The sequence below is a fragment of the Myodes glareolus genome, chromosome 1 (assembly GCF_982192425.1).
Source record: "Myodes glareolus chromosome 1, mMyoGla1.1, whole genome shotgun sequence".
NCBI lineage: Eukaryota > Metazoa > Chordata > Mammalia > Rodentia > Cricetidae > Myodes > Myodes glareolus.
In genome coordinates, this window is record NC_142026.1 from 131,178,642 (window position 1) to 131,202,109 (window position 23,468).

Below are 23,468 nucleotides of genomic sequence, written 5' to 3' on the forward strand. Positions count from 1 at the left end.
GGTCTCACACCTGATCACCTGGTGGTGAACGCTGGATAAACAGAGGCATTTGTCTTGGTTTCCTAATGTGACTCGTGTGACGTTTATTTGTTTAGTATATGTGTGTTGCATGTGCACGTGTGTATGTATGGATGCACATATGTGCATGTGTGTATGGTATGTATGGATGCACATATGTGCATGTGTGCCTGTATGGATGCACATGTGTGCATGTGTGTATGTATGAATGCACATATGTGCATGTGTGGAGGCCAGAGGTTATGATCTCTGTCTTCCTCAGTTAGTCTCCACTTTATTTCCTGAGACCTGGTCTCCCACAGATTAGCTAGTCTTGATAACTAGCTTGCCCACAGTGTCCCCTTTCTCAGCTATTGAGTGCCATCGGGTGAGAGGTGGAGGTGGGAAGAACTAGACACTCAAAGCTGGTCTTAGCTGCATAGTGAGTTCAGGGCCAGCCTGGGGTATGTGAGACGCTGCCTTAAATATAAACCAAACACACAAAACTAAAAATGTAGAAGTCTAGACATTCATGCCACTCACTTGAGGATCAGAGAACATCACAGACCGTGGGTCGGGAGGAACATCAGAACTGGAAAATGGAGAAAGTACTATCTTCTAAGCACGCTGTGAACACAGAAATTGTGAACTCACAGCAGATCTCCATGCTGGCTCTGCGTCAACAGAAGTTGGGCCAGTCTAATGAGTGCCCGATGGTGAGGGTGACCCGTGGGGCTCTGCCTCATACTGTTGATGTGTCTACAGCTGACAGATGCGGGGAGGAGGAAGTCTGGAATTCTGTTGTATCACCCCTGTAAGCCCACTTGACTCTGATGGTTAGTTCCAAACTCAGGATCACATAGACATCTCTGATTAAAGTCCGTGGACCATGACACAAAACCAAACTGTAAAGAGATATGGGAGTGTGCCCATAATGAAACTGCAACAGAATAGTGTTCACCAAAAAAAGTCCAATTAGTAGGAAACAGGCAAGGGAAAAAATAATCTCAAGCTGTTGAGCACGTGAAAGTGGTGAGGTGGATTGACAGGGCAATAAGGCTCTAAGACTTGGGAGAGGAGGTGGGTAAGTGGGGAAGGCTTCGTGGAAGAGGGGCGTGGTTACTTAAGCTGGGTGTTGAGGGGTAATCAGGAGTTCTCCAGGGAGGTATTTTTCTAGGGAACACAGAGTATGTATAAAAACACGTGGAATAAAAATCTGTTGTGTTCATATGAAGGCACACAGCATTAACACATGCTGAGACACAACGTCATTATCACTAGAAAATGCCGAATGTGTCGGATCATGTATTTCACAGTGTTTTGGCTAGTAAAATAGATGTCTGTCAAACCATCTATGAAATAGGATAATTCTTGGCTTTTGAGGATCGTCAGTGTGTTCTGTTCATATGCTTTCCAAGGAAGCTCAGTTCAATTCTCTGTCTGTACTAGTTCATAATACTTTTGATCTACCTGAGTTGATATCAAAATGAATTGCCTTATTTTGTCACTATGAGATTTATTCTATATTTCAGGCAACCTTGGCTAATTGACCAGATGTCTAAAATCTTCCTTTAAGCCACGTATGTCCTTTTCAACAACTTCAGCTATCTCTCGTGATTTTATATTATCATCTGTAGAGTAAAGGGGGTTTCAAGTTTGAATAAGCTGGGCATGATGGCACACACCTTTAATCCCAGCACGTGGGAGCAGAGACAGGAGGATCTCTGTGAGTTCCAGGATAGCCTGGTCTACATAGCATGCTCCAGGCCAGTCAGGGCTATCTAAAACAGACAAAATGTTTGTACACATTTGTTTATTATCTGTATATGTGGGTGCACAGAGACATCATAGAACAGACAACCTATGGGATTCCTTTCTGGTTTTCCACTGTGGGTCCTGGGGATGTAACTCAGGTCATAGGGCTTGTCAGCAAGTCTGTTTACCTGCTGGTTCACAGGTTTATTTGCTTGTTTTTTGTTTGTTTCTGAGACAGGATCTCATTTTGTAAGCAGGCTGGATTTGAACTCATAGGAGTCCTCCTGCCTCAGTCTTCCAGTGTTAGGAATACAGAGATGAACCACTGGTACTCAGTGTAGGCTGGTTTTAGAGGGCCATACCAGCTCTTCTATTCTGATCCTAAGTTGAAACCATTATCCTGATCACACCCTACCATCTGTGTCCCTATAGAATGTGCCCTGGTGAGAATCTAGTATCTGCCAATGTGACTTTACAACAGAAGATCCGTCCTGCCTTGTTCCTGCTCTGAACACTTCACTTGTTCTAAACGCCCAATCAAGTACTTGCCATTCTTCATCATATTCAGTGCTTAGAGTAATGAATATCATCTCTCCATCTTATAGTTGAGAAAGCTGGAGGTTCAGTCTGTTTGCAGTATAGACCCATGCTATAAAGCTAGGTGGTTTACAGCCACTGGGATCGCACGGCAGAATCTGACTCCATAGGCAGTGCTCTCCGAGGCCAAGGACTGAGATTTTACACAACATCCTTAGCACCTAATGTGGTTCATGTTGGGCCCTTAAGTCTACAAACCTGGAATCTGAAACTTTGGAGTTATTATCATTAGCACTCAGGAAATTTGATGACATCTATACAGCTACTCCAAAATCTGAAAACCTCTGTGATCTGAAATGCCGTGGTTCTGAGAGTTTCTGTAGGGGACAGTCTTATCTGTGTCTCCTGTGAGTATCGGAGCTTCTGTCAGGACTTAAACTAAGACACGTCTCCCAATACTCAGGATGCAAGGTAGGAGCATGAGCCCATCCTCAGAAATAAAGCCAGAACCCAGCATTAAACAAAACGTAAATGGACAAAAAATGGCAAGCCCACCCTTCTCTCCTCATAATCTCTGCAATCGCTTTCATGGCGGGTGTGGGTTGGGGGTGTTTTCTGGCATGATGATTAATGGGCCATGAGGACATCTCTGGTGAGCATGCCAAGCATAGGTTTCATTCCCTGTAATCTGAGAAGACCTCCAGACTGCCTGTTTGCTAAGAACAAATCCCTCATCCTCTGACTCTCTTCCCTTGCATGTGGGTTCCACTTTGCTACCCTTGATAACTCTTGGAGACGTGCTGGCCTCACTAGAATCTTGGCTAGTCCCTCTGGTCTGGGGTATCTTCTCTCTACTTTTGCCTCACTGAACCATTGGCCACTTGCCCCTGGCTGTCTGATGGCCCGTTGGTCTGCATAGCACATCTCTCTCTAGGATATTTTCATAACTTTGCCCTCTGTTTGTTTTGACTGCTTCTCTCTGTTCGAATGAAGCTCAGTGTGATCACAGACCGTGTCCTATACTGCATGTCCAGCTACTGGAGTAGTTAGCAGCTCAGTCACCCTAGGTTCCCCTTCGCACTGTCTACCTTCCTATCCACTTATCCCTCCCTTTCCCTCTTCCTTCTGCCTGCACATCAGCTTCTCTTCCTGCCTTGCCTATCACCTGTCCATGCTTACTGGTTTCCATTCATCCATATAAAGTTATGGGATGGATCAGTAAACCTCCCCTTCCAGTTAGAGTGGAAGAAGACCCTTACTTTTCTTTATAGTTAATCATTTAACCCTGCACACATTTCTCTATAGATTTTCTTTTTTCCTACCAAGTCTGTGATGTAGCATGATGCTGAAACATTTACTTTTAACCACAGAATTCAAATTGTGAACAACGGTTTCTCACTCCCCCATCTCTTTGTTGTGTTTTGTCAGGGCCGAGTGATTGACAAAGATACCTCTTCAGCCAGCTCCTTGTGGACGAATGGATGACTATGCGCAGCGTTGTCTACACACGTTTTTCTTCTTAAGGGTAAGTTTGCGGCATTGTGTCTCATGTCTGCGAGAGTCTGTCAGTCTGGTGTCATTGCTGAATGACCACATTCCTGGGTAGCTGTGAGGTGTATGGGAATGGGGGGAGGGGAGTGGATTCCTCAGTGCTGGTCTGGACAATCTGGCAGTCATGGGCTCCAGTCTGAGTCAATTATCACTAAGGCGCTTGGCTAGATGATTCACTCAGCATGGAAATCTGCCCAGGCCCTTTCTGGGGCTCTAGATGCAGGAGATGGAGCTCACGAGCTACATCTTGGATGTCAGATATGATGGACATGTGTTCAGACTCCACAGTAAGTAGAACCTCCCATCGGAGAACATCTAGGAAGGACGGTTTTTGGCTGGAACTGTAGGGTTAGGTGAGCCTCGAGCTCTGGACATAAAGAACCTGCCAAGGTGAGGTTGCATTGTTTAGGCTGTGCCATCCTCGGGTCTTTCCTGGTAGATGTATTGCTGGGGAGGCTGGCACTCCAGGTGGTATCTGGAGACGAGGCTGGTGGGAACCTGGAGGGTCTGCAACCATGATGCTTTGCACTCACAAAACAAACCCCACCAGCCACTGCCTATTTTTCCTGGTTGGTTGCATTGTACAAAACTGGCTCTCAGCTCGTGGGTCTACCTCTGACGGTCCAGAAACCACCAATCAAATGATCGCACTGCCCCAGTTCTGTCACCGTAATTTAATTTTCTGTGGGATGCTGGTCCCTTCCTGATAATTGCATTGCTTGTTCATTTGTTCACGTAATTGTGTGTCAGCTTCTTGTTGTCATTGGAGCCGGAGGTTCTATCTGGTTCATTGCTGTCTGATTCCCGAGCCTACCTACATTTGTACATGGTGCACAACAGGCGTGTGTGTGTGTGTGTGTGTTTGGAATGACATGATGTGACCATGTGTCTCCATGTGGTATAGAAGCCGGGGCCAACCTCAGGCGTCATCCGTCTTCTCACTGCTCTGGTTTGTTGATGTGGCTAGGCTGACTGGCCAATGAGTCCAAGAGACCATGTGTTTTTATCTCCCCAGCTCAGAGATTACACGCTCGTGCTTACACACTCGTGCCACACCTGAAGGTTTTTTTTACATGAGCTCTAGGGATTGAAGTGTGTTGTAGAACACTGTCCTCTGAACACAGTAGCCACCATCTTCAGCTCAGCTGCAACGACTTAACCCCCCTGAGCCTGGCCTTCTGACTGTTGGCCTTCCCTCCTAGAAGTTAGGGGTGGGAGAGTCATTCCCTTAGCCCGGCGTCTCCTGGCCATTAGTATGTAATCATGTCCTAATTTCATGTGACTCTGGAGATGTTAGAATTTGTCGCCTGTGGGAGACTAATTGAAGTGAGGGGCCTCCATCTATGTGGCTCTGGATAAGTCATCATTCATGCTGGGGCCAACCTTTTGGTGGTATTGCTGCTTTGGGGGGATCATCAATGTTTCTGTGAGCCATCCCTCCATTATGCTCTGTAAGTAAGCAATAAACTCGTTCCCTGAAGTGCAATTTGCTGGATGCTACTTTGGTGGGAAAGGGTTTCCATACTTGGTGGCAAGGTCTATGTCAGGCTGGAGTCTCTAGGGAAACGTTGTGTGTGTGTATGTGCAGGCCAGAGGTGGACATCTACAATCGTCCCTGATCACTCTCCATCTTAGAGATCGAGGCCAGGTCTCTCCCTTGAGTCTAGAGTGTACAAAATGGCCTTGTCTAGCTAGCCAGTTTGCTCTAGGGATCCCATCTCTGCCTGCCGTGTGTTAGGATTACAGGTGGCTGCTACACCTGCCTGGCTTTTCTGTAGGCGCTGGAGTCTGAACTCTGGTCCTCATGCCTGTGGGCAATGCTTTACTCACTGAGATCTGTCCCCTTTCCCCCCAATTATTGGTACTTAATACACCAGCTGGGTCTTAAAAACCCCGAGTGCGGCTGGCTTGCTTCCTCCTTTTCCTTAGCATCTCATGGCTTGATGAGATGGAAAGTGTGTATAATTTACAAGTATGTGTGGACCCTGGGACTAGCTTGTTCAACAGACCCCCAACTCCACTTGGACACAGCCCTAGCCAGGAGCCCAAAATAGACTAAACTCTCAGGAATCTGCTCAGAACCTCCCAAGCTCGAGGGAGATCAGCCTGGGGCCTGTTTCCTTTGTTTTATCTGACAGGCAGGCATGCTCCTGGTGTCTGTGTTGAGGTCGACCAGGAGGGAATGCAGTGTGGGGCAAGGACATTGGTGGTCGGTGACTTCAGCAGTGGGGAGGCAGGTTGGGAAGAGGGGAGTGGGGTGTGAGCAGATACCGGCAGGAGGAGTCACACTAATTCGTAGGGGCTTCAGAATGACTGAATGATGATTGCTTAATGCACTGGAAGGCATCTCGGCTGCTGAGAGGCACCCTCTGCTCAATCCATCCTAACAAAAGAGAGCAGCCCGTCTGTGCAGGCGATGGAGGAGGTCTCCAAGTTAAAAGGAAGCTTGGCCTTTGTAGATTACTCTGTTCATTTCTTCTCTAACTTCGATTCTCCGACTGGCTTGTACTCATTAGGAGCTTTGTAGACTGTATACTTTAGCCTAAAAAATCCACTCTGCATTGACTGAGGGGCTGGACAGGGCACCTCAGTTACATTTAGAGCCAGGCAGGGTAGAACCACTTTCTGAGGTGTCAAGGACAACCCTTAAAAATATTGCAAACAGCATTCATGACTACTGTTTATAGACCAGGATTTCATGAACGTTTTTTCTAAAAGATTTTTTTTTTTTTTGGTCCCTACCAACAAGTTCATTTCTTCTTAAGCCTCATGTGTAAGTCTCTTTTAGTAGCATGACTTTTGAACAGATACACACTGCATGGCTAGCACAGGCATATCACCATTTACTTATTATAAAGCAGTCCATTGAATTTCAAAACGGAGGTTGTAGGGGCTTGAAAGATGGCTCAGCGGTTAAGAGCACTCTTGCTGCTCCTTCAGAGGACCAGAGTTGAGTACACAGTGTCTACACTGAGCAGCTCACAGCTCCAGCTCCAAGGGGTCTGATGCCCTCTTCTGGCCTCTGAAGGCATCCACATGCGTGTGTGTGTACAAAAAGGCACAATGCATACACACATCAAAAAGAAAAAAAAAAGGCCTTAATGCATTCTTTCATTTTGAATTGTCAAGTGAATTTAATTTGGATGTATTAACTTACAGGAAAAAAAGTCCTAGAAAGGAAAGCTTATGGAGAATTAGTTTTAAATTTTAATTTTTGTAATATAATACTTGTTTGTTCTTGGAAAAGCAACTAGTTGTTAAATTAATGAGGTCTGGGCCAGTGAGACGGCTCAGTGGGTAAAGGTGCCTGTCCCCAAGTCCAAATACCTGAGTTCAATCCCCAGGACTCATGCTGTAGAAGAAACCAGCTTCCTCAAGTTGTCCTCTGATCTCCACATGGGTGCTGAGGTTTGTGAACGCACATGCATGCACACATAGACCGAGACGCTTAAAAAAAAATGAGTGAGGCTTACTTGTTGTATGATGCAAGATAACGCCTGAACCTTTTGAATATTCATGATACAAACCTAATCTCCATAATGATTAACTCCTTGAGGCATTTTTGCACATCTGATATCTTTTAAACACTCAGGAAAAAGGTTCTGTTTTGTAATTTAGATTGACACTGGCTTTAGAGTGACAGATTCAATTTCGAATTTTCTTTGAATTAGAGATTTGATATCATTTCTAGTTTGCTTTAAAAGTTAAAAATTGTACATCTCACTTGATATGCAGCAGCAACTTTTGGGACTTATGCAGTGGTCCCTGTCATCACAGTGTCCTGCGAGCAAGAAGCTTGTCTGGGGTCAGCCAGCAGTGTGGCTCTTCATTGCAACGTGGTCCTGATGCTGAAGGTGCAGCTAGAGGCTTGCTTAGGCATCCACTTGAGTCGGAAGCAGCTCGGAAGGATGGCTGAGGGACTTCAGGGAGAATCTCTGGGCAGTTTCGTTTGATCAGCAGGGGTCATAAGTAGGGTGGTTTTATTTACTTATTTGCATATGTTCACTTACAAAATAATGGATTTCTTGATGCTATTTTCATGGCTGTATTTGCCCTCTTTTACCTCTTCCCCTCCTGGCAACCCCTTTTCTCTTCACAGATAACAAATAGCCTCCTCTCTATTTTCATGCCTTTTTAAAAAAATGTCTAGATAGCACATACAAGAAAGCACGTGATGTTTTTTTTTTGAATTCTGACTTATTACATTTGACATGGTGACTGTTAGTTCTGCCCACATTCCTACAAATGACATAATTTCATTCTTTTTTTTTTTCTTTTGAGACACGGTTTCTCTGTGTAACTTTGGTCCCTGGCCTGGGACTCATTCTATAGATCAGGCTGGCCTCGAACTCACAGAGATCCTCCTGCCTCTGCTTCCTGAGTTCTGGGATTTAAGGTGTGCACCACCACTGCCTGGCTACGATTTCATTCTTAAAGCTGAATAAAACTCCATTGCACATGTGTGCCATATTTTATTTTTTTTCATCTGTGGTGGGCTCCTAAGCTGCTATTACAATTTGCCTGTGGGACGAGTGAGTGCTTCGGTAAACATGGATGCTTAGGTATGTCCCTCAAGTGTGCCTGAGGTCCTTTGGGTGTGTCCCTTTTGAGTGGTGCATCTGGATCATAGGATAGCCCTGCATTTAGTTTCCCAAGGTTGCCTTTTTCTTAATGAAGGTGCCTCAGTTAGGGTTTCTATTGCTGGAGTTACAGACTGCCGTGAACCACCATGCAGGTGGGGAATCAAGTGTAGGTCCTCTGGAAGAGCAGCCAGTGCTCTTAGTCACTGGACCAGCTCTCCAGCTTCCAATTTACATTCCCAGGCAGTCTTTGTGTTAAATGACTTATGTTAGTGTTTTACTTAAACCTTATAATAACTCCAGCAGGCAAGCGGTGTTATCCCTGTTTTACAGATGGGGAATCAGACTTAGAGGAATTAAGTCATTTGTAGAAAGCCACACAGCAGTGTTGGAAGACAGGCTGGGGAGACTGTACAGCCTTGATCCCGGGGAGACCAGGTAGCTTCCTGGGTCCACAACTGAGTGACAAGCAAACTGTATATGTCTGTTGTGTATTTGTATGGGGTTTCGGCATCTTCCCTGGGAGGCGAGTCATTGGACATGAAGGCCGCTGGACCTATCTCCACTCTAGCCTTTGGTACGGATTTGAAGCCTTTGAGTTTGGTCCAGACTAGCTAGATTTGGAATTCTTGGTCAGCTGGGGAGAAAAGTCACCAGCTCAGGTAACATTTTTGAAAATATTCTTGCTGCAATGTTTCTATAGTTTTGTGTTGGTTCAGCCTGTGTGACCTGAAGGATTGCTCATCCAGAGTAATAGCACAGGAGATGCCCATATCTGCGGGAGGCATCCAGGATCACCCTCTGCCAGGCTCCTCATCCCCACGCACCCCCCTCTTCCTACCTCATCTGGATTCAACTTTCATGTCTGTTTATATTTTGCGCTGTGGCCCACTGAGTTGAATCAGGGGCCACCTCTACGGACATGGGCGTGGAGCTGTCCATTAGAGCATGGGGATCACCAATGAAGACAGTGACGTCCTCCCCCCAGAAGCCCTCCATTGTCAATAGCTCCCCTGCGCAGGCTGTTTTCCATCAGCCTCTCTCTTACCCATGACTGAACGTTGGGCCCAGCCTTGTGTAGATCTGGTGCTTGTAACATGAGGGGGTCTGCTTGTTGGGGTTTCTGTCCTGCCCGGCCACCCAGCTGTTTAGTCCCAGAGAAAAATCACACAGAGATCTCTATAAGTTATAAAACTGATTGGCCTATTAGGTCAGGCTACTTATTAGTTCTTGTAGCTTATATTAACCCATTATTCTGATCTATGTTAGTCATGTGCCTCAGTACCTTTTTCAGTGGGGCAGATCACATCCTGCTGCTTCAGTGATCTGGGCAGGGGTGGGAGGAATCAACTTCCTCCTTCCCAGAATTCTCCTGTTCTCCTTGCATCATTTCTACTTCCTGTCTGGTCTTCCCTCCTATACTTCCTGCCTGGCCAATCAGCGTTTATTTAAAACATGATTGACAGATTACAGACAATTCTCCAGCATCAAGTGCTGGCACCCGCAGCTTCTGCAGGTTCACGAGTGCTATGACCTTATTTCATGGCTGTCCTCTCCGTCGCCTGGCCTTTTATTCTCTCTACCCTCTCTCCCATGACCAGACTTTATTTCATTCTATAGGAATTTCTACACTATATTTTATCATTTTCTCCCTTCCATCTCTTCTCCAATCGAGGCGGAAACCCTCATGAGCATGCCTTTGTGAGCACGTGTGCTCCCACAGTGTAGAATATTCATATTCTTGATTACAATCAGGACGACAAGTTTTGTTTAGTCTCCACTGGGCATTTAAGTGAAACAGTGTTTTTCATGGGCTGACATGTGTGAACACGTTTGCCATTCACTCCCACCTTTTATTAAGAAAATTTGCAAAATTTTTCTGAATACAAAAAAAGATCAAAAGAACCACATAGTGAGAACCATCAGCTTGCCAATTAAAGTCTATAACCGTTAGCATTTCTATGATATTTGCTTTTAGCTATACTTTTGCATTATGTGCTTCTGAAGTAAAAACTTCCTGAGTAGCAATTTACGTGTTACTTGGGGATCTTTGCCAAGGAGTTTAATTTTAGATGCCTGTTAACACATATGCCCTGTTACACCATCTTGAAATGGAGCAGGGAAAAGATGAAGCCTGGCTTTCTGATTTGAAAATCTGCTGGGTTTTGGAATTCAGGGATGGAGACCTAAATTGAGAGTATTTTTTCAAAGCTTCCATGTCTAAAGAAGTTGAAGATCTGTCTTACGTCATTTGAGACCCTGGTGACTGTGTACACGCTCAGAGCTAAAGGTTGTGGGGTGAATTCAACAATAAAATGCAACCAGACATTGCAAGTCCACTCGAAATGTTTGGTCATAGTTAGCAGTGACTTGTCTTCTGGATCATTCTGACATGAAAGGGATCCACTTACAACATGTACCACAAGATCAGAATCACCTTCTAATTTAGAGGCACGAGTAATACATAGATGCCCATGTGATTCCAGACAGGCAATTGTACTGAGAAGGCATGCACCCTCAGATGCTGCTGTGTCTCCGCCTTCCTTCTGGTAGAATGTTTCCGTTTGTACTTAGGAGTCTTCTCCTTGTCAGGATTATTCCCCTGCTCCAGATTATTTGTTTATGCGTATGTATTATTTATTTTGTTTTGGGGCATATGTATGAGGTGTGCACGTGGTGGGTGGAGGCGATGCATGGATCTGTGTGTCCCTGTCTGGAAGGCGGATGCTGACTTTGAGACAGATTTCATACTAAACCTGGAGTTTAACATTTTGACTAGACTGTTTAGCCACTGGACTCTCTGACTCAACCTATCTCCTCCATCTCCCCCCATGTAAGCACTGGGTTCCAGACATGCTCTTTTATGTGGGCATTGGGGATCAGGTTCTCTTGCTATGCATGCCCTTTGCCATCTCCCCAGCCCTGCTCAATTTTTTTTTTAAGTGACAGCCATGATGCTGCTAGATTTAGAGAACCAGTGGTCAGTGAGGGTAGTGGTGCTATAGTCTTTCTGTATTTACCTCGGGCCAAACACACACATTTGGGGACTTCCCAAGTTTTCTGTTCTGTGACTGGGCTGCTATGGCAACCTTCTTACTCAGTCAGAGGCTGTGGTTACTTGGGTGTGTATCTTTGCTCCAGTGCTTGCTACTGACCAGCTCTGTCACCTTTTGCCTTCATTATGGCTTCTGTCACGTACCTATTATTTATATTTAAGATAGTCTGTAACCCAGCCTAACTTTCAGCTCCTGACTGTTTTCCGCCTCAGCCTCTGCCTCCCAGATGCTGGGCTGTGGACATGTATTACCATTGTGGGCTAAGGCATCAATTTAAAATACGGAGTGGAAGGAGGCTGAATTGGGTGATTTTGTTTTGTGTTTAAACCCACTCTACCAGTATTAAAAGTTTTTGGCTCTGTTTTGTTTAATTTTTTGTGGCAATTCTATTTGCTTTATAAATATTACACTGGTGACTTTATTCAATGTTTTTATTTGCCAACTGAGGTTAGGAAGCATCCCCTCAAGTATGTGTTAAGCTATGTAAAATATTATTCTCAGTGTGGCTTTTTTTTATGTGTCAATGAATACATGTCAATATGGTATGTTTTAAAATCCAAGTAAGGAAGTAAAAGTCTATCTGACTACAGTCTAATCTGATCCTTAATAACTTACCTATTGCATATTTAGCTCCACTTACTTATTGAAAATTACCTGGATGTGCATACATAACACAGCACATGTGTGGTCAGGGGATGATGGACAGGTATTAGTTCCCACCTCCTACCAGGCTGAGGTCGGTGCTGTGCACTGCAGTCTAGTTGGCCTGCGAGCTTTCCAGAGATCCACCCCCCCACCTCACTGTAGCAGTTCTGGGGTTACAGATGTACCCCACTGTCTCTGCTTATTTTACATGGGTTCTAGGGTTTTCTATGTGCCAGCAAACAGTTTAAGTCACTGAGCCATCTCAACACAGCCCTACTACTTTTTGTTTGTTTGAGACAGAGTTTCACTGTTTAGCTGTGGGTGTCCTAGAACTGCTTTCTAGAGTAGGCTGTTCTCGAACTCACAGAAATCCACCTGCCTCTACCTCTTGAGTGCTAGGATTAAAGGTGTGTACCACCACCACTCGGCTCCTAGTCACGTTTTAAAAATGAGAATGTTTCCTTACAAAGCTCTCGCCACATGTTCAGGATGAGTTGTATGTCTGTATACTTAGAATGCATGTACCTTAAAAATGTAAGATTTTTGTTCCTTCTGTCAAATATAGCCCTAGAAATTTAAACACTACCACAGAAGTGTAATTCTCCTCTGTTCAGCACCTAGCCAACAGCAACAAAAATCTAATATAAAGATGACCTGAAAACATTGTATATATTTAGGTTTAGCATCTCTCATCAAAGGTTATGGTGAGGCTTAAAACCTCTACCTCTGCTGTATAACTTTGATTTACAGTAATTTAATGCATGGTCTTGATAAAATAGCTCCACGTTTAGGTTATAAGGACTTTGAGTGTAAAACGCTATTGCCGAGCTAACTTGAAAACAAACAAACAAAAAAAAAAACAAAAAAACAACAAAACCATGATTCTAACAAGGCACACAGAATGAGGGTCTGTCTGATATTTTGCTAATCACAACATCGCCTTGAGGGCTGCTCTTGAGGCCCCGTTTGACGGCCATAGCATTCCATCTGTGGTTTTGACTGCTTCCCCAAACACAAGGATTGTAGGTGTGTATTCTCAGTGCTCCAGGACTTTTAAAAAGAGCACAGAGCGGCTCTGGAGTGAGTAGGGCTTTATTCTGCACATCTCGCAGCCAGGCTCCTATGGAACTCTGGTGGTCATGGTGGATTGCCGGCCCAACAAGAGCCTAGTCATGGGCAGCCCGGTGTCTCCGAAGCGTGGTGGCAGGCCATCCTGGGTATTCACTCCAGGCAGCGCATGGAAAAACCACTTTCTGGTTAAGTCTGCCTCATACTGTTCCATCAATGGAAAAAATTGAACATGATGAGGGTGTGTAGCAAGCGAGCAGACAGAAATACATCCAGCGTTGCACACGATCCGTTTTTAGCTTCTAACGGCTGAGCAGTCGAAGTGTTAGACACCGTTTCCTGGCTCAGCAGGGTAGAAGGAAGACAGACCATGGCTCCTAGCTGGGTGAAGGCTCCTGCGAACAACCGGCCACAGCCACAGTTCTGACCAAGGTAGGGTCCTAAAGATGTTTATTTCTGTCCTTCTGAGTTGAGCCAGTCCACCTGGGAGGTGGGTTTTTCTGCAAACTTTCCTTGGCAGCACATCCTGAGTGCCGCCTTTGTCTCCCGCTAGTTTATCCTCAGACAGCGCACATTCCCGAGCAGAAAGGAATTATTATCCGAAAGGGCAGTGCACACATGCTCCCGGACGGCTCCGGGTGATGCACGGCAGCTGCTGTAGAATGTTTTATGAATTGAAAATTCTCCAAGCCGATTTGTACGGGCTGGTTTCCCCCAAGATGTCTGAGGGGCCCATTTCTTAGTTTGATTGTGTTAAAACTATTATGTGACTGTTACGTATCTTTCCCAGTTGATGGGGGCGGGTAGCGGGAAGCTGAAGTGTGCCTCCAATTATATTTTGGCCATTTCCCATTTTTGTGTCAAACGCAGCTTTTAGCCGGGTAAGGGTTTATTTTCTAACTTGTAGTTTGCTGTTCGCTGCTCAGTGTTGTTTGTCCTTAGACTTGTCCTGACCTTTTGGGGAAAACAAAATCCATTTGTAGTCTGGGTGGGAAGCCCTCAGTGTAGCAGAGTGAGGTATCCAAGTGGTGGCATTCATTAAGGCTTGAACTCTGAGCAGACGCTGTCCCAGCTGAGGGCGTGTGCTGACAGCGGGGACAGAGAAACCCTAGCCCGGGTCCCTCTCACTTTGCTTACCATTCATTTGGCCCAGCATGTAATTCTCAGAAAATTGGTGGGTGGAGAGACAAAAATAGGAAGATCTTTTGAAGTCACAACTTGGAAGTATATTTATAGGAGACCTGGGGAGTTCGGGTTCATCTGTATGGCTGCCGGAGTGTTTCCTAGGATGCTTTAGCCTTTTACTATGGCCTTAACTCAGGGTTAGGGATTTCAACAGTCTTTTGCCTTTCTCTATGAAGATACTATATATGAGTGGGGTCATTCAGTGAGAGTTCCTTTTTAGCTGTAGGAAGGCTGTCTTCCCGTGGGTGTGGCAGGCACCCCCAGTTCATCCTGTCCTTCACAGAAATGTCTTTGGGAGGGTGGAGGCGTGGGGGTGACGTTCAGGTCAGTTACTACCCACAGAATAATTAGTCTCGTTGTAGATTCCTTTTAATGTCAGAAATGCTGCTCAGACAGGGAAGGGGGAGCAGTGCAGAGTGGGGATTCTTGGTCCCTTTTTCTGCTGAGTTGGACACTTGGCACCAGCTTAGATTTTCATAGGCTCACAGGCAGATGCCAGAGCTGCAGAGCCCTGTGACTCAGGTCCACGGCTCCAGCTTAGCGAGTGTCGCGAATACGTTCAGATAAAACCATCAGCGATGCTTACAAGTCTTCTCAGGCCATGCTTAAGGGGAAAAGGCAGCGGAGGTTAGGGTTCTTGGGGAGAGATTGCCCTCCCAACATGGCCCTGCTTGCACGCGATCAGTAGAACAGACAATTCTATCTCCTTGGACTAAGTTTGTGTTGAGTAAAGCCCCGCTTACTAAACAGGTGGTATAGATCGCCACAACTCCTTTGAGACGTAACTACAGAATGAATGAATGAATGAATGAATGAATGAATGAATTAACCCAGAATTCCTCTTTAAGTACCCGAGGTACTTCCGCAAACTTATGCAGGTTTCCCTGATCTGTGAAATTTAGCTATGAGACGATAATAAATTGATTTAGTGTGATCCTGCACCTCAATTGCTAGATTTCTTAGAAAATTATTTCCTTTTCATAGAACATTCTGAGAGCCGAGGTCACTTTGCACCTCTTTTTACTTTTTAAAGAAATAGCATTTTCTCCTTGGAAGCTAGATGTGTCTTAGAGACAGGCCAAGAAAGTGGCTGCTTTGTGAGAACCAGAAAAAGTAAGTATTTCTGAGAGGAAGGACTTATGGAATTGATAGGATCAAAGGAAGCCATTGATATGGAAGAAAATAAAAGTGATGATGCAAAATACAGGGGATTTTAATAGCAGTGGTTGGATTTTTATTATTATTATTATTACTCAGTCTTGCTTAGCGACCTATAGGAATAGAAGCCCAAGAGTTCTGTCTGGGTATAATTTTATATTTTGTATTCCTGGGGTTAGAATCCAGGGTCTCTTGCATACTAGGCAAGTGCTCTCCCCAGTTTCCCTGTGCTTCTTAAAACAGGCTAACAAGTGTTGGGAAGATTTAACCGTATCCCAAGGATCTATTTTACTTTCTTCCTTGATGCCTCCCCCTCACTTTCTCTCTATAGTCTTTCCAAGTCTTTTTATTGTTGTTGTTTTGTTTGTTTTTCGAGACAATGGTTTCTCTGTGTAGCCCTGGCTATCCTAGAACTTGGTATGTAGACTAGGCTGGCTTCAAACTCAGCCTTCAGGGGCTGGGACTAAGTTGTGGACGAAGTGTTGAGTGGAGCCTGGCTTTCCCCGTTCTTTGTAGTTCATAGTTATGGAGACACAGAGCTGAAAGTGAATCTTAGATAGTTTTATAGACTGGAAAACAACTGAACTGGCAGATCCAAATGACAGAGGAAAGGAGTTGGGGGGGAGGGCGGTCAGGATATCTTCTTCACTCTGTCATCACACTATTTTAAAACTGGGGACACTCTTGTCCATCTCTTCACAAATCCCTTTCGTGTAGGCAGACTTACACATCTATGCAGAGGAAGGATTTCTGCCTTTTCAATTCTCACACAGGCCACAACTCTGCTCGAACCATGGCCTTCATCTTTGTACTGTTGCTGTGGAGAGGTTCCACCTCACACAATCACCCTAAGCTATTTGACAAGGCGATGGTGGGAGACATTCCTGTACCAGTCTGTTCCCCTGTCAGGCTTTGATTAGGAGGTGGCATTTCTCTTTCTCTGAGTTGTCATGGTTGTTCGCCCTTGTTCTATAAAGACTGCAGATCTTCAGAGCAGTGGGAGGCAGAGGCAGGCAGATCTCTGAGTTTGAGGAAATTCAGGGCTACACAGAGATATTCTGTCTTGAAAAGCCAAAAACAACAACAACAACAACAACACACACACACACAAGAAAAACAAAAGAGATTCATTTTTGCTCATGGTTTTTAAATCTGAGAAATCCAGGAGCTGGACACAAAGAGCCAAGTATCTGACAGATTCGATTCACGACAAGATTTTCTTTATTTTTCTTTATTTTTTTTAAAGATTTTTTTTTTTATTATTATTATTATTATTATTATTATTATTATTATTAATATGTATAGTGTTCTGCCTGCATGTATCCCTCTGGGCCAGAAGAGGGCACCAGATGTAGTGTGGCATCACTACAGATGGTTGTGAGTCACCATGTGGTTGATGTGGTTGCTGGGAATTGAACTCAGGACCTCTGGAAGAGCAGCCAGTGCTCTTAACCACTGAGCCATCTCTCCAGCCCTCACAGCAAGATTTTCTCACCATAACAAATTCTTTTTTGCTGTACTGAGACACCCTTCATACCTGGAAGAATTAGAACAATCTGGGTAGAAGGACCTGGGAATGAATGAGGGGCATAATTTCTAGGTCCTACTTCCCCAAATACCGGATATTGGCAAATGAAATTTCAACATGAATTTTGGAGGGAACAAACCACAGCAGGCAGGAATGTTCCTCGTCATGTTTTAGTTGGAAGATGTCCCCTGCTCTCTGGGTCAACATTAGAATATCAGTCGGGTTTCTCCTGTGTGAGTTTCAGGCCTTCTGAGCACTCACAGACTCGGGAGGTTAGAAGTCTGAACTCCTAGTACAGCAAGGTCGTACTCCTTCTGAGACCCAGGGAAGAGCCCTCCCTAGGTTACCTCAGCTTCTGGTGGGAGCCACTGCCTCCTGGTATCCTTGGTTTGAAGCTTAATGACTCCAACATCTGCCTCTGCTTCTTGGTCTCATTCTGATCGTCTATTTGGGGCTGTGCCAGTCCTTTCCTTGCAGTTGGCACTACGGCAGGGACAAAAAAACAGAGTCATGGGCTGGGGTGTCGCAAGGCAAGGCACTTGGAGAAAAACAGAGTTTACGTATAAAGTGGTGGACCAAGTTATCGCCTAAACTCTCTATCAAACAACTATGGGTAAAGTTGATGTCAGGAATCCTCCGCAGTCGCTTTCCTGGCTTGTTCACCGAGGCAAGGTCTCTCAGTCAAACCCAGGCCTCACCGCTGTGGCTAGTCTTTCCAGTCGCTTTGCTCTGGGGATCCTGCCTGTATTTCCGAGGCTGGAATGACAGGCAGGTCACCACGCCCACCTGATGTTTGCCTGAGCTTTGGCCCTCTTGTTAGTGTGGTGAGTGCTCTAACCACTGGGCTATCTCCCTGGTTTTCTATTTACTTAATTTTCTAATTCCTTTAGCTAGCATGCAAATTAATGAGTTTCATCGTTGCATACATACATTTAAACATTGTATTTGGTTCTCCACCCTGTGCCCTCTTCCATGTACTCCCCTCCTCCTCCTCTCTTTCTGTCAACTGGGATGCTCTGTGCTCCCCTCCTCCTCTTCCTCTCTGACAGCTGGGATGCTCTGTGCTCCCCTCCTCCTCCTCTCTTTTCGTCAGCTGGGATGCTCAGTCCTCCCCTCCTCCTTGTCCCTAGGCACCTTTGATTTCACCATCACTGCCCTGAGGTTTGCTACTGTTTCCTCTCTGAAAGGGAAACCTGGGAGTTAAATGTGCTTTTTAAGAAGACAGAGTAATTCTGGGAGCATTTTTAATTACTTGGATGTGGCGCCATGTTTAATGACTTGTTTCATCACCATGACATAATACCGGACAAAAGCAACTTAAGAGAGAAAGGTTTTTTGGCTCATAGTTCCTGATGTGGTCCATTGTGGTAGGGACAGCAAGGCCGCGAGAGTGTGAGGCTGCTGGTCACTGACGTTGCAGTCAGGAAGTTGAGAGTGATGAATTCCGGTGCTCAACTCTCCTCCTATTTATTCAGGCCATGGTCCCACCATGTGGGACGGCTCCACCCACAGTGAATGTGGGTCCTCCCACCCTATTAGCCTAATCTAGACAACCCCTCACAGGCACGCCCAGAGGCTGGTCTTCTAGGTGACTCTAGAGCCTGTTGATTTGGCAGTTAGTATTAAAAATGATGAGAAAGATCCTAGTTTGGGGTGGAGAGATGGCTCAGAGGTTAAAAAAACTGGCTGTTCTTAAAGAGGTCTTGAGTTCAATTCCCAGCAACCACGTGGTGGCTCACAACCATCTGTAATGAGATCTGGTGCCCTCTTCTGGCCTGAAGGCATACATGCAGACAAAACACTATACATAAATAAATCTTTAAAAAAAAGATAATGGCTTGATTTCTACTTCCCCCGCCCCCCTTAGTGATCTTAAGCAAACCATTTAACCCTTGGAGACTTAAATTCCTTCTTCTATAAAGCAAGGGCAATTGTGTGAGTTATTAGTGAGAGCTCTTATTTCCCATGGACCTCTGACACCAAGCAGCATCTGCAACATGCTAAATTCTTCCCATATATCCATAGACATTGAGTTTCAAAACATTTCAATTGCTGTGCAATTTTAACAAATTAAAGTTCAATACTTTTTTTGTACTTTCCGGAGTCAAGGCCTCAAGAATTCCAGGCTGCCCTTGGAATTGCTAACAAGCTGAGGGTGACCTTGAACTCTTGACCTTTCTACTTTTGCTTCCCAAGTCCTCACAATTTCAGATATGTGTTACCATGTCTAGCTAAACCAGCAACCCTAAACTGGACCTACTAGTCCTGTCTGTTTTCCCCCTGAAGTTTTAATAAATTGTTGGGTAAACTCTTAGCAGATTTGTGTGTAATCACAGGCATTAAGAGAAGTTGCAGTGAAGTTTTTTGGGAGCTCGATCCAGTTAGCCAATGACTAAATGATTTTTCGGGTGACTTGCCATGGTTTTCTCTGGCTACATGGATTGAGCTCCCACAACAATGTCTTATTTTTTCATAAGGGTAACTTAGACAGTAGCCTTCAGATAGAAACCTAGTAACCTAGTAAAAGTGAACCCTGAAGTGGGGCCCCACCTCCAGTTAAAGTAGAATGGTCACACATTTGCAAGGGTGTGGGACACACCTATTTACACGAAGGGGAAAATGTGTGGTTTGTGCCTGTTCACTTTTCAGGTTTAAATGGAACATTGTATAATGAAGAAAGACTTCGGCCAAGAATAACTTGGTAGAATCACTGGAGCGTATTTTGGTTGTAAAATGTGACTGAGGCTTAGGGGTTCGATGTCTGCTTTCAATTTCCTGAGGCACGTGTCTTATTCATGGGTCTCTGCAGCCAGAAACAAGGAAGCTAATGGTTGCAGCCCTGCAGCCCAAGTCCCCACGCTGCCTGTATTGTGGGGTGAAGCCTGGGTGCTGCTTGCAGGAACCAAGCTTGCTTTTATAGAACGACTCAAGCAGAGTTAACGAAGAGAGGATATTTAAAAGCCGGGCTGACAGTTTTGACTGTAGAGGTCATAAGTTACAGAGGAGAGCCCATGAAACCCATGTTAACTCTTCAGAATATTTGGTTGTGGCTCCTGCCCCTGAACAGCAGGGTCTTGGGGGACTGGAATGTAGGGGAGAATTTGGATGGTTCTGATGGAGACCTGGGAGAAGGGTAAAGTAGAATGGAACATTAATATATTAAAAACAAGCAAATGCTGGGGGCGGGCCAGCTGGCAGAGCGCTTGCCTTGCGACCTGCCTGACGACCTGCGCTCAATCTCAGGACTCCACCTTCAAAAGCAAAAGCATCAATAACAAATTTTTTTTCTTTTAAAACAATAACAGTGTGGTATGTGTGGGTAATCTCAGTGCTGGAGAGGTAGAGACAACTGGATCCCTGGGACTCCCTGGCCACTCAACCTCGCTTCCTCTGCTAGCTCCAGGCCAGTGAAAGAGAAACCCTGTCTCAATGAGAATATAAGGTGGATGCTGTCTGAGGTACAGCAGTTTGGGGTCCTTTGGTCTCTGGACCCAAATAAGACATATGCATGCTCACCCACACACACAAACATACACACACACACACACACACACACACACACACACACACCACCGCCACCAACAACAAAATACAAGCAACACTTGAAAGTGCCTGGCTGAAAGGATTTTTTTGTTGTTTAATCCCTGAACTGCTTTTGGTTCCTGTGATGGTTCAGCTGTAGCCAGCCACTCGATTTAGTCGGCATTCCGCAAACATACCAGCAATATCTGTGGGATGCGGTCAGCGCGCTGCTGGAGTTGTGTGTTCTCTATTGCTTCTCCGTGTGGCTCATGTCTGTAATCTCCCTCCCATCCCACACAGGCTGACAGTCGCTCTGGAAAAGGGATCCCATTGCACTCCTTTGGTTTTCCTTGAAGCACTTTGCAGGAATCCTGGAAAGCCTCCAAACCATTCCTCCCGACTTGCTGAGTGGAGCAATTTATGTCCTTTCCCAAGAACACATCTTTTCCTGTCAGTGCCATCCTGGAGAGGCGCCCTGCGCGTCTCTAAATGGGTCCCTTCAGGTGTATCTGGGGTTGAGGTGGTGGACACTTGACTGCTAAAGCTCCCCCTGCTGCCTCTTTCTCTCTGCTTCCTCCCCATTGCCTTCTCCTTCCTACTCCTTCCTACACAGGGACCCTCAGTTTTCAGCTCTCGCCTTCCTTTCTCCCCTTCCTTTATCTGAGGGGTCCCACTCAGCCTCTGAGCTGCAGTTAACTTCCTTACCAGACCTTCCCTGATTTTTAAGAATTTGCATATCCATCTGCAGTTTCACTGAAGCTAGAACACAAAAGAATGAGGACCACAGCCTTGACTTGATTTAAAAGGGATTGCCCCTTTCTTGTCTGGCTCCTAGTAGTAGCCCAGGTGTTTGTCTTGGGTGATTACTTTCTGAGTTTTTGGAGACTGTTTGCCCTGGTTTACCAGAATAAGTCTTAGTAGGACCATGTAGTGGTTAATCTGGACTGTCAATTTGATTAAGCATCAATTGGGAATTTAGTAGATGCACCTGTGGGATCCCTTCTGAGGGTTTTCCAGGGACAGATCATGGGGATACTGGCCCAATTTGAAGAGATTGCTGGGAGATTATAGGATCCACTCTCTGCCTGGCCATTTGTGGTGCATTCTTGTGTGGCTAATGTCTGTCCATGACCTCTTCCTGCCAATGGTCTACTTCCTGCCCACCATACAGTGAAGAGACTCTGCTCACCCACCGTGCTACGCTCCCATAATACAGGCCTAGACACAGGTATCCAAGTGATACAGACAAATCATGAGTAAGATGATTGACACACAGGACTGTCACCTTTCCACCTTGTCCTGAACAAGCCGGAATCCTTTCTCTTGCTCGATTAATGCTTCAGTCATGTGTGGATTCGGGAAGCCACAGGATAGGATACCTGAGTCTTTGGATTTGCTATTTTCCATTACCCTGCCTTCCTCCTCTCGTTGTTTTGATAATTATTCAGATACTTTACACATATTAAATATATGTACCATGAGGAGGAAAATACTCTTTAAAGTTTTATGACATAGCTTTTTATTTTCCTTTTCTTTCTCTCCTTTTTTTTGAGACAGGGTTTCTCTGTGTCGTCCTGACTGTTCTGGAACTCACTGTGTAGACTAAGGCTCTCTTTGAACTCACAGAGATTCTCCTGCCTTTGCCTCATGAGTACAGGGACTAAAGGTGTGGTTATGATGCTATGACATTTGTTGTTGTTTGTTTGTTTGTTTGTTTGTTTTTCAAGACAGGGTTTCCCTGTAGCTTTGGAGCCTGTCCTGGAACTAGCTCTTGTAGACCAGACTGGCCTCGAATTCAGAGATCCCACTTCCTGTGTCTCTTGAGTGCTGGCATTAAAGGCATGAGCCACCACTGCCCGGGGTTTTTTGGGACTACTAGTCAAACAGATTTACCTACCTGTGCTTCTTACCTATGTTTCACAGCCCAGTATAAGAACAAGTACCCAGACATATTGTATCAGAACCCAGTATATGAACAAGTACCCAGACATATTGTATCAGAACCCAGTATATGAACAAGTACCCAGACACATTCTATCAGAACCCAGTGTATGAACAAGTACCCAGACACATGTTGCAAACTGCAGTTTTATCTTTATTGGACACAATCTGCCATTATTTTTTCAATCTTATTTTCTCTCTACTTTTTGCTGGGATTGATTCATTATGGGAACTTCATGACCCACCAGTGGGCTGAGACCCTAGTTTGAACAGCAATTCTGTGTGGATGCTGCAGATGTTAGGGTTTCTTACAAAGCAGGTGTGAGTTCTGTGACCACCCCCATATGATGAATGGGCTTAACTAAGGTGATGAACTGTGCCCCAGAGCTGGGTCATTGTCCTTGTGGAATTTATGACTTTCCCCCTGTTGGATGTCAGCCATGCTTGTCCACTGAGCTCAGGCTCCTGGGCATTCAGTGCTGCCCAGTGGGTGACCCTTTCATCTGTTCATGGCCCCCACCCACTGCCCTGAAAGGGAATTGGTGGGGTTCAACAGTGCTGCTCAGCTTAGAGGCCTTTAGCACAGCTTGTTTCCTGCCCACTCTGTTGGTAAAGATTACAAATTCCTGTAGAGACCAGATGTTCTTTTGCCTGCCTGTTTACCCGAATGAGTTCAAGAAGTCTTAGATTTAGAAACCCGTCCCTCAAGTCCAGGTACGTGATTCCTGCATTCTGTGGTTCATTGACAAAAAAATGACAGAAGAAGGTTGGGCAATATTGACTGAGTTTACGTTTGGATCCTTTATAGACCTGAATGCTACTGTTGTACGTGTGTGTGTGTGTGTGTATGTGTGTGTGTGTGTGTGTGTGTGTGTGTGTCCCTTTCATAGAGATTTGTAGTCACATGTGAAACAGTAAAACATTAAGGATGGCTTTCTCAGCCTC

The 23,468-nt window shown here is 45.2% G+C and overlaps 1 protein-coding gene across 4 annotated transcripts in view; it reads left to right on the forward strand.

The window, feature by feature from the left end:
• The window catches only part of Tiam2 (TIAM Rac1 associated GEF 2), a 227,253-nt gene that overhangs the window by 90,667 nt on the left and 113,118 nt on the right, over positions 1-23,468 (forward strand). For 3 of the 4 annotated variants that reach the window (XM_087912123.1, XM_048420109.3, XM_085687874.2), the window contains one exon: positions 3,718-3,814. The gene's annotated coding sequence lies outside the window, so the exon portion shown is untranslated. Of the gene's footprint in view, positions 1-3,717; positions 3,815-13,502; positions 13,622-23,468 lie in introns of those variants that run through there. The other variant, XM_048420120.3, reaches the window with a different exon arrangement.